Here is a 10,912-nt window from a genome sequence, read left to right as displayed (position 1 = left end):
GAAACAGATGATTGGAAATATATGAATTTTTCATCCATGAAAGGTTTTATCAGGTTTTGTGTTAAGGTACATTTGACCTTATCGCATACCAAAGAGGATTGGTAATGTAATTTATTATTTGGACCTACCACAAGAATTAGCAGCGGTTCATCCAGTGTTTCACATCTCCATGTTAAAGAAGTTCATGAGTGATCCTTAATTATTCATTCCAAATGAAAATATTGGGATCAAGGATAGCTTGTCTGATTGGGGGGGGAGGGGGGTTCCTGCACACATTCTAGATTGTCAATTTCGCAAGTTGAGAACAAAAGAGGTAGAATCATTTAAGGTCCTTTGAAGGAGCTAATTCATTGAATAGGCTCCTTGGGAAGCTGAAGTGGACAAGGTACAAATTTTCCTCTAAGTACTATCTAAATTATGAGTGCGCATATTCTCTGTTTGCAATTGCTTTTGGGATGTTTGAACTTGATAGTACAACCCCTATCTTAGTAAGAGTAAACCTCATTTGAGGAAAAATGTTCTCAAAGGGGAGATATTGTAAAAACTCGCAACTAAAAAAAATAAGAAGGAAGTTTAAAATTTGAAATAGTTATTATGGAAAGTATTTGTGTAAATCTGGAAAATTATAAGTTAAAGTTGAGTGTTTGGTCAACATTATTAGGCATAAACTTTAGCTCAGTATGATATAGGCATTGTTCCATATATGGTCGTATATTTCTTGGAATGATCTTACCAACGCCTCCAAGTTTCTGTGATTCCGAGTTCGTATGAGTGAGTTATTCCTTTTGGAAGTTTGGTTGTTAGGTTAAAGAAATGTCCAAGTTTTGAATTTTAAGAAGTATTTTAGTCTTTTCATTTACCTATTATTTTATTCTATTTTTATGAGTTTAATATGGTTAAAATCAGATTTTAGTAAGTTTTAGAATTTGGACTTTCACACTAGGGCTAAGGAGAAAAGAGAAGATAAGATAACAAGAAAAGGGAATATTCTTCGAGATCGATCAAGAAAGTTGGTGTTTTCGCTAAGGGTTTACTTCTACCACGTATGTGAGGTTGTCCTAAGATTGGGATCGTTCTCCCACATGCCAAGCATTTTAATTTATGTTTGGTTCCATCCTAATAGAGTTTGAGTATCAATGATCCTGATCTCTATTCTAGAATTCATATATTATGCTTTAATTTCAATGAATTGGGAGGTTTTTAGTTCGTTACGTCGCATCATAGTTTCATTTCGAGTTAGGTTCTTATATACATTTGATGGACATCTGTATCTAAAATAATTTAAGAAAAAGAACTGATTTTGGGTAAATTAGGGAAGTAAAATGAAGAAGAAATTTCGACAAGCGAAATTTGAACATGGTGACACAGTGTGCGCCTGGTCCATGATTTTGAAAAATTATGTTCCTCATCGGTAAGGTCACACGATGTGTTGTGCCTTAAAAGACGTTCTTGAAACCAAATTTGAATATGCCTCCGCTTTTCGAGCCCATCTTTGTATTTTGACATTCGCTCTTTTTTCATGTCAAGTAAAGATACGTTAAGATTCAAGTCAAGATCAGTTAAGAGTGAAGTTAAGATTACTTCTTAAAGTTATCAAAAGTATTTCACAAACGTTTTAACTTTGTTTTAAGACTTATGTTTTGAGTTAAGTAATGAGTAAAGTTTGAAGTTCTTTCTTCAAATAATTCTATAGGACTGTGTATTCACAAAGAAATTTAAACTATTTTCACTTTTAAATAAGGACGGAACTGAGATTTTCAAAGAGCTTTTTTGGCTAGTTTTCATATAAGAGTAATAAATTTCTAAATGAAGAAAGAAGGGAAATTGAGAATTCCAAGAGCATTTGAGCTGTGTTTTTGAGCACTAATCTCAAATAATAGAAGAATTGTGTTTTCAAAACATAAGAGCTGGTATATTTTAGGAGTAGTATTGAGCACCGAATTTGGAACGAGGATGAGTTCCGATAACTACATCTCTTTAACACCATGTAGCCACCATGTGTAAGTGACATATATACTTTCTAGATGAATCCGTTACACAATACACAAGTGAATCCACTTAGTAGTTGAGGTTCTATACCTTTTGCCGGGGATAGGATGTGCTAGCATCGTGAGGTAGATCGATGCATAATCACTGTATCTCATATGTTATGATTGTTTGTTAGAGAAACTCCCACAGAAGTTTTTTCATTTTGCATGCATCAATTTATTGTTTTTTCACATATATTTTAGAGTTATGTTGTATTCTTATTATATACATAGATTTGGCATCATGTTTCTAAACAAACTTTGATATATTGGGCTTGGTCAGTTGGGAGTCAATTTTCATCAATTTCAGGCCGAGAGGAATTACAAGTCATGGTAATAAACAGATCAGACTTTTCGAGATGCTGAATAAAGTCATAGCATCCGTGTATCAACGAAACATATCTCTACGACCACCGATAAAACTGAGAGGTATAATTCTATTTCTATATACTTGGGAGGCCTCTCTTTCACCATTGCGTAGAACATCCAGAAGCACTCCTAATAAATCAACTCTTATGAAGTCTTGGTTAAAAGTGATAAAATCAAGTCTTTGAGTTTCGATTTTTATGCATTAATCTACGACATATTGTTGAAATAATATACCCGAATGCATAATGATGCTTTCATCATATCTCATATCAAGTTTATAACAATAATATTCACGACAAGACACAGTTTCTCTTTTTTGTTTAGCAATTTGCATAATTCCATCTTCTAAATTTAGAAATTCATCAAATGAGGCCATATTTTTAACATTCAGTAGGTGTTCGTTTTACAGTGAGTTTGTGTATCAGAATATGTAGTTAGAGGTTTAATTTTTTTTACTACGAGAAATATAGCCATTTTCACAAAAAGGAACAACAATAGATATTATAATTTATCATAACATTGTTAATAATAGTTTACTAATCGAATTCTATCACTTTTGATATATATTTTGAGATGAGGTGTGGAAACATAGTTGTGCTTAATATTTTGTTTTAACCATATTCTTGCAACCTATGATGTAGTTGGTAAGTTATATATACGTTGATTTAGACCAATATCAGATTTAAGAGATCATATAAATCAAATAGTTCAAGAATATTTATTAAAGAATTTAAGAATACATAATACAGATTAACTTGTAATATTTCCGTTAATGTTTCAATATTTTGTTTATTTAGTTTACCAGAACATGTCATTGGATTTTTCCATTCGTTTTTTATTGTCAAAATAGTATAGCTGAAGATTTTTCATTCTTTCACCACTTGATATTAGATTTTATGTAAAATTGTACATCTTATCTTGAACTCTAAATGTATAAATTCCTCTATTTCTTTTCCAAAAATCATTATCATTGTTTACTCCAAGAGATGTGAATGCAAACAAGTTTTTGTAGGTTCTTATATAATTTCAAAAAGCTTTGATTTCTCATTATATTGTAGGTAAAGATTTTGCAAGTCTGCTGGAAGTTTGTGAGAAACTAGCTTAATAGCACCTTTTCCTCAACAAAAACTCATTGATTCATACTCAAATCTTTTCACACCACAAACATTACATTTTGGAACGGGTTTCTACATATGGTAAATTATGGATGTTTGCGTCATTAAAGTGTTTTTATTACACTGTTCATCAAAAATCAATGTTGAGCATGCCATGTAGATATATTTAGCATATATTTATATAATATTTTTCTAAAGAAATATCAGTATAATTTTTTCGACCAAATTCAAAATTGATATAAGCGATCTTCTCTCTAAATAAGATGTTTCTCAGCATAATGTAGCTCCTTGAGGGAAGATGTAGAGATGTTTGAGTTAGCAGTAAAATGTTGTCTGCTCAATCCAGTTTTATTGGTTCAAATTCTCAGTAGGACATTTTATTTTTTTACTAGGATGCTTCATTTTATATAGGTCAGTACGTGTAGCTTTTTTACTGCCCTCTACTTTTCAGAGTTTGGATTTATTTGCTTATTTTTATTCGACTTTTAAATATTATATTTCTAACAATTATTTATAATCACACACACTAAAAAATATACCAGCAAGAAGTATTCATATTATAAAGTTGTAAATGCCCATAATCATAAAAAAAATCAATTTTGGGAAGAAAAACATTACCTAGTAGTTAGAAGCCTATACAACTGCACAAATGCAAAGCGAGAACGAAGATTCTGCATTACAGAAAGGGAAGACCAAAACAAAGAGAACAAACTATTAGCTAGAAATGGAAAAAGCATATATATATATATATATATATATATATATATATATATATATATATATATATATATATATATATAATCACACAATAAGACAATTACATATATTTTCTAAAGACTTTGGTGATGAATACCTACAGTTAAATGAATAAATAAATAACAAAATACATACACATACAATCAAATATTTTTGGTTTTAAGATCTAAAATAATATTTCATTTCATCTTTGGATTAAATATTTTGAAAATTTATCGTAGGGTTGTACTCACTTGAAAATACTTATATTATCAATTGTTCAAAAGTAGATTATTGACGTAATTCACCACCGCGCGAAGCGCAGAAGTTCACCACCGCGCGAAGCTCTTTCAATTACCAAGTTGAATCAAATAAAGCTTAAAATTTTGGTTGTACTACTTATCAAATTAAATCAAGTACAATGTTAAAAACAATTAAGAGAAAATTACTAATCCTCCTCGATCCTACTCATCAAGATATAATGTATTAATATAATCTTGACAACTTTCCTATGTATACAAGTTTCTTCACACTTGTTTTGCTTCCAATCCTCTTTCATTTGCATTCTCAAACAACCAAAGTTATCATCTACAATATAAGTTTCTTCATCAGCCCTTTGTATTTTGTTTTTTTATAATAGATATCAAAGTCAAGTTTTTTTTTGTTTTCATCAATCAAAGAGTGATCATTTATCCTTTTTTTGTGGGGTTCTTAAATCATATAGTTTGAGATTTTATTTTTCTATAAATTGTTTATATTTATGATAAATGATTGATAATTTTTCATTCTAGACCAGTGAGGGATTGCAAAAAAGAAGAGGCCACAAATACTAGAGGCATTCTTGAACAGATGACGGAGAATGATGATGCTCCTATAGGATCCTTTGAACTAGACCTTTCCGCCTTACCAACCTACCATTAGGCCTTTCTGCCTCATCCATAGACCAAGAGCTACAACTAATTTCATGCACTCTGTGAATTCTTCTAAAAACTACGTTGCATCAGTACCTAATCACGTTCCTGAATCTTGAGTTTTACAAATTTGCTGATGACAGATCACCGAAGATATTTAAAATTTGTCCATGTAGGGAGATATACAACAATAAAGATTCATTGCCTCGGTTCTTTAGGCAGATAAATAAGATAGATCTTCTCTCTTATGTTTGTGTTGCATGTTGCATGGTTTATGCGTGTCTAAACCCTAAAAGTACAATACAGTTGTATGATATGACAATGCCAATTGGTTGTGGACTATTTAAATTTCTAAATAGTAACCTGAACAAATATACTGTCACTAACAACTTTTCACATGTAGTTGCTACATAATAATTGAATAAGGGTGCATACAAGATCTTCCCCTTAACAGGTAAAGTTTGGCTGTATATAAAAACTCGAGTGCTCAGCGGAAGAAAGGTAATAATCTAGAAGATTTCGAATATGAGATTGTTGATATAGTGGATATTTATGATAATTATGTAAATTTGAAGTTCGTTAGTGTTGCTAAAATGCTTCAAGTCTGTCAACAAGGATCGGGTGGAATAATATGAGGCTGACAAAGTAGTGAAAATATGTGTATCAGAGCATCTCAGGTTCTTTAATTAAATTCTTTTTTTCGCCTGGAAAAAGAGAGAGGTGGTAGCTTATGTCGTTTCTGGGATATTGATCCAGCAAGAATGCCTTTATATTTACTGTGTACTGACTAAAGTATCAAACTTTATTTTTATCATTGACTGAAAGGAGTTCTTATTTATCTTAAAATTCAATTACATCTCAAAAGACATTGAGATTTCAAATATATTATAAAGATTGTTTGTTTTGGAAGCAGAATTTAAAAAGTGTAGATTTTTAATACAATCCATATTTTCTTATACTTATCTTATTAATTATTGTGAGTTTATAATGCAATCACTACAAAGTTCTATGTCACTTCCCCCAAAGGAATAAAGTGGGATATATCCTGCATCTTCCAAGAAACTCCTTGGCAATGTGAAGTGCACATGACAAAGTTTCTATATGACTCTGTCACTCTTACATGAGGACAACAATTCACTTTGTTACCTTTCTCTTTAACAATATTCTTAACAATGATGTTGTATGTGATTCCAAAGTCTATCTGTATGAAAATATGCCTATTCTTCACGGTTCCTTTGACCAAAATAGGGTTTACCCCCATATAGTTTCCTGAAAGTGCACTTAGACACCCAACTTATTGCATCTATGTTCTACCTTACCATCAATTATTATATTGTGAGTGATATCCTCAACCGCCTCATTAGTTTTCAACTACCTAATTAGGTTCAACTTCTCCTATTAGTTTGGTGTTTCCTCTTGCATTAGTTGATAGGTCCATTACTTATCACCATATCTTAAACATAAGTGATTGTTATTAATATATTCATAAAATTCATGCTCCACCTGTAAGAGGCAATCCTAGTTGTTGTCATAATAGTTAACTTAAAATCTGCATTCAATAGGGTTGAAGGCCTCTTTGTTCTTTTTAACGCTAGCCTCAAGAGTTTTCTCTTTCATTCTTGCTTACTCAATGTCAAACCTAAGACAGTTGAGATTAAACATCCTAATAAACATTATCTATTCTTCTAAGCCTCCAGTAAAACTAGAAACAAAATAAGACTCAACAAGAGTAGGATTTCTTACAAACATTTGAGTTTAAGATCTTCAAATTTATCTAGAATAATATCCAAAGATTTAGACAGTTTGAGCCTTTAAAATCCTCCACTATATCATTTGAGTATGCCACACCAAATCTATCACATACCTCCTCTAGGAATTCAGACCAAGTCAAAATCCCCTTCTCAAAACTAATGACTGATATCATGCCTTATCTAATCAATTCAAGCAAAGAACATCAGGCTCTACTTTTTCATTCTCATCCGTTCGATACAGGATAAAAAAATCTCTCACATTTTCAAAGACATAACTTAGGAGGAGGAATGGGAACAATCTAGAGCATGTTCTGTCGATTATGCTGAGCTGGAACAGGAAAGATGCCATCTCCTTGTGGCTGGTCACCTACATCTCGAGGAGGCACCATTTAAAGTTTATTCAACCTATCAAGTATCAACTCAAGTTTACCTTAAATCCCGATTGGTGTAATATAAACTGGCATAATACATATATTGGACCCTAAACTTCACTTAATTTTTACTTTTGACCTCAAACTTTCATAATGCACAAACATGCACTTTAATTATCCAACTTTTAAATAAATAAGCACATGAGTCCTACATGACACAATGCACGTAGGACACCACGTAGGACAAAAAATGACATTTAGGATGACATGTGGACATGTGTGTCTATTTGTTCAACTTTATACAAGTTTATGTGTATTTGTGCACATCCAAAGTTGAAGGGTATAAATGTAATTTTAAGACAAGTTAAGTGGCACATTTATATAATAATGATTGTTTGTTCTACAAGAGCTCATTTAGTCTACGTTCCGCGGACTCTTCAGTGTTGGAGCCACACCCGTCTTGAGCGAGATTGGTGCAGGTGCGGGGTAAGGTTCAGATTTGGTCAATCGGATCCTGATACTTTTACTAGAGCCTTAAAATAGGGAAGAAAATATTAATTTCACTGTTGGCCAAAGCTAGATGACTTTTCTCCAGCGGAGAGAACAAAGAATTCAAAGGCTTGTTCTTGAAAAGGAAGAGAGTAATTTTTTTTCTTGAAAAAGCAGATAAAAAGGCTAAGGTATTCTTGGGAGAAGAAAGGGGAAAACAACACTTTAATAAATTGTATCATCTAAATGTTTATAATGATATTTTATTTTTTATAATAATAAAAGGAATTATAATTTTTCTAAAATTAATTACTGTGATAACTAGTCATTATTAATTAATGCTTCTATATTTGTACATCTATAAATTATATGTATTGAAGTATAAGGTTTTACAAGATATTTATTATTATTATTATTATTATTATTATTATTATTGTTATTATTATTATTATTATTACATTTTATAATATCGAATAATTTTATCTGAATTTCTGCACCCCCGTATCCATACTCACATTCGCACCCCTAAATCTTAAAATTTAAATTTTGCCGAATTCGACTCTCAGATTCGCTTCGTCTCAGATACTCGCACATGATTTCGAGCAACTTAACATTTAGTACGTCATCATAACATGCAAGCTTGTCCTCTACTAGTCCAGATCTAGATCCTTCCACCACAGCTACAACTCAAAAGTCATAGGGATTAAATTACTCATACCAAATGTAAGGATTTGTGTCAGTTTAGATTTAATTTCTATTGGAATCAAAACAAATTATTAATTCAACCAAACAACTCAGTATTTTGGGTCGATATTCTGTGTGTTATGATAAGTAAATAGCAACTTTCTTTTTCAAAACATGTGTTTCTTATTAATAATATAATAATTACATAAGAGGGGGACCTAAGGCCTAGAACCTCTTCAAATGTAATACAAAAAATGAAAACTGCTACGCTAGGCAAAGCTATATATCTAAGAATTTTCATCTAGGAAGGCTTCATCTTCAGTTAGACATTCGACTAAATTTGAGTTCTCCCCATTAGTCCTTCATGGTGGTTCATTGTAATGCTCCAAATATCCAAAATATTACCAAGCCATTCATTAAATGCATCTAGACTCAAAATTTGATGATTTATAATATTGGATATAATGAAAAAAGTTCCTTAATATGGGAAAGTTTTTTGATGTGAATGAAGATTATAAAAAACTCCTAGAGTATTATGATTTTATGGCCTTATACCAACAAAATTAAAGATCGTCAAGCCTTTGTCCAAAATTAGCTCCATTCTACTGAATTTCTTCGGTATAGTTGTTTGTACATTCAACAAGAGTCGATTAGTAATTCTGAAAAAAAGATGTGTGTTCGATGTACCCCCACAGTCTTACATTTAATGTTTATTAGAAAAAAATTGTCGAATGTGGATAGAAACCTAGGGGAAGGGTTACTCATTTAAAATTAATGTCATGTCTTTGATATCATCTATAACTAATTTTTGAATGATGATAATAATAATGCGATTCTAATTATTAAATGATATAAATGTCAACCTCATGGATTTAATTCCAAAAAATGTTAAATCACCAGTGGTGAACACTTCTACTGTCTTCATTTTAGAGGTAGTTCAAAAACTACACATGGTATCCTCGTGAACACCAAATATCATAATGATATTATTGATATGAAGTTACCTTCTAATGACTCTCCACATGACGAAAGAGATACCAAAAGGAATTCCTTTTCCCAAAGTTTCAATGAAATTGGGATTTTTCTATTGTCTTTGTCGGAGAAAATCCCAAGTAGAAGAGAAAGAAAAATTTCCATTAGTTGTAGGAGTCCAAATGGAATGATCTGTATCCTGCATATTTTCAAAGTCCACTTTAATCACCTGTTGAACTAGTTGAACAGAAAGAATGTGTATGAGAGAGTCTTGACCCCAGAAGAAATTTGATTAATAATCTTTAATTTGATAAAGGAGACTTTGGGTGGGGGTGGGGGTGTTGTTCATTTTGTATTTCAAACATACATAGAGAAAACTATGAACATCTATGTAAGACAACAAAGTTCAAGAACATTTTCAGTACTAGAAAATTATAGCTAGTAGCGAAACTAGAATAAGAAACAGATTTTAAAAAAAAAATACGAAATATTTTTCTTAAAAAAGAATTATTGTTAATATTTGTCTAAAGAATCTTAATGATTCCAAAAAACTTTGCAGAAACACGAAGTTACCAAGTTTAATGAACCAATGAAGTACAAAAGAATAGAAAAACTGAAATTAATTCACAAATCTAAAATTTGTAAAACATGTACCAGAATTTGGAAAAAATTTAATAGGAAAAAGATCAAGTCCACTGAACTCACAGTGTCCCTTAAGGAAATTATTCCCCTCTAGTATCCGAGGTTCGATTTGGAATATGACCTCCCAAGATAAAATGATCTCAATCACCAGAGTATAGATACAAAAATCTCCGATGTTAGCGAAACACTCAACGGCAGTAAAGTACACTTAGCATACTAAATTTAGTAGTTGAAGAAGAAGTACATGAATTCTTTATCAAAATTAACGGAAGTCCCTCAATTTATAGAAAACAAACGGTTGTGAGAAAAGGTTCTTATTGTGTATTACCGGAAAGGTCACAAACCTTTGGAAAAGTAACAATCTCTGAGAAAGGTCGTCACCTTTCATAAAAGTTACAAGTTTCTATAAAAGTCACTACTTTTCATAAAAATCACAACTTTTCATGAAAGTCACAACTTTTTATAAAAGTCGCAACATTTCATAAATGTCACAACTCTTTAAAAAGGTCGCAACTCTTCATTTTCCATACACACCTTTTTAAAACCCAACAATCCCCCGCACGAATGGAGAATGACTCGAAGACAGAGAAACGTACAAGTATGTGTACTTCAAAAGCAAGAATTAATTGCATCTGGATAAGTAGGTTTCCCCTTGGACTTTCTGTAGTGAACATATGTCAGATATACTTGGTCAATCGGTAGATGCGATATCTTTGAACCGTCGAACTTTGGTGTATACCTAGACAACCATATGTCACACAATTAACCCTTTACTGTTTATGGTTCTTACAGTTGTGTTCGTTTTAGCTATGAACACATCTTGGTTTCATGAGTGTATTGAGAGAT

The sequence above is a fragment of the Solanum lycopersicum genome, chromosome 7, assembly GCF_036512215.1.
Source record: "Solanum lycopersicum chromosome 7, SLM_r2.1".
Classification (NCBI taxonomy): domain Eukaryota; kingdom Viridiplantae; phylum Streptophyta; class Magnoliopsida; order Solanales; family Solanaceae; genus Solanum; species Solanum lycopersicum.
Note: the sequence above shows the minus strand (reverse complement) of the source record.